The 1,634-nt window shown below is 48.5% G+C and overlaps 1 non-coding gene across 1 annotated transcript; it reads left to right on the forward strand.

Moving 5' to 3' along the window:
- The first annotated feature begins 1,089 nt into the window (after positions 1-1,089).
- LOC127206760 (U6 spliceosomal RNA) lies at positions 1,090-1,196 on the forward strand. Its single transcript, XR_007832856.1, has one exon. It is a non-coding gene; the product is annotated as a U6 spliceosomal RNA (small nuclear RNA).
- The last annotated feature ends 438 nt before the right edge of the window (positions 1,197-1,634 follow it).

Consider the following 1,634-nt stretch of genomic DNA (forward strand, 5'->3'; position numbering starts at 1 on the left):
CCGCCACTCACCTGAGGGACCACCATATGTAGTATATTTAAGAACATGAAACACCACACAGCCTCACTGCCAGGAATTTCCTGTAATATCTGTGCTTTGCTTTGCAATCTTAAGCCGGTTCCACAATTGGAAGCTCTACTCAGCTTAGATGAGACCAACCAGGGAGTTGCTGAACTCACTGAAGTCCCCCAGGCAGCTGACCCACCCGTGAAGGTCTCAGACACTGCAAAGTGCCACGAGGTCCCAGGATTAGAGATACTTCTTAGTAACACCTCTCATGTCTGTGCTATTAAATGAATTTGTCCCAAATGGTCTCTGGTAGCTCTCATTGCAGTTTCCCACACTGCAGGAGATTGAAATTCCTTTCAACACACCAGAGAGGAGCTGTGCTATTTGACTTCCATCAGTTCAGTCATTTGACAAAAACTGCTATGTGCCAGGGAAGGCTGCTGGTCTCTCAGGCTGCTCACAGGGGAGGGTTCCCAGACAAATCCCAACATTAGTAATCCTCCAATTTGCAGTGGGAACGGGCATACATGATGCCACAGGCGCGGATCACAGGTCCAAGGCTAAAGCTGAAGCTGACCAGCCAAGGAGACACTTGTCACTCCAGAGTGCTCTGGTTTTGCCTGCCCTCTGAGGTCCACTGTATACCCAGATTCAAACTGTCAGAGGACACAACACTATAGGTCACTGTCATGATTTTTGTTACATATTTCCAGTCCCCTTGACACATGATAGGATTGTCCTTCCTGGCCCCTATTGAAAGACACTTGAGTTGTTCTCCCAACGGAACAGGAGCACGGGTAGTTGGTTTCTTTCAGGCCAGAGTTTTAGAGACATTGTGTATGGATTGGCCCATCCTCATCCCTGCTTGGGTGACTGAGAGTGACTGAGTGACCACCATGAATGGTCTCTTCAGTGAGCTCCACTAGTTTGACGGAAAAGTGGGTTTTGCTGGGGTAAGCTGCTGAGACTGGGGTGGCTTGCTGCCTCGATATGGAGTCTAAGAAAGGGGCAAGGGTGGGGAAAGGGAGAGCTTGAGAGGCATTGTGCTGGAAGCACCTGGTGTTAAGAATTGGCTGAGAAGTCCTCGCTTTGGCAACACATATACTAAAATTGGAACGATACAGAGAAGATTAGCATGGCCCCTGCGCAAGGATGCCACACAAATTCGTGAAGTGTTCCATATTTTTCTTATGACAGGCAGATCTGGGCCCCGGGGTCCTGCTCAACTATGGCACCAGCCAAGGACAATACATGCAGTAAACTTCAAACCCCTACCCAGATCTACCCAATGGACAGGACATTCTCCACAGTTGAGTGGAGAATGGGGTCTGACTTTCACATGAACTCTGGTGCCCCATATTTGACCACGTCCCCTGGGTGGGGAGGCCTGGTGGCATTCAGAGGAAGGATAGCAGGCTACCAAGAAGAGACTTGATACCCTATGAGCATATACAGGGGGAAGAGGTCCCCCTCAGTCACAGTCATAAGGGAGAGGAGTAAGGGGAAATGGGAGGGAGGGAGGAATGGGAGGATACAAGGGATGGGATAACAACTGAGATCTAATATGAATAAATCAATAAAATATATTTTAAAAAAAGAATTGGCTGAAAAGAGTCAAGCTTGGA

The sequence above is a fragment of the Acomys russatus genome, chromosome 23, assembly GCF_903995435.1.
Source record: "Acomys russatus chromosome 23, mAcoRus1.1, whole genome shotgun sequence".
Lineage (NCBI taxonomy): Eukaryota > Metazoa > Chordata > Mammalia > Rodentia > Muridae > Acomys > Acomys russatus.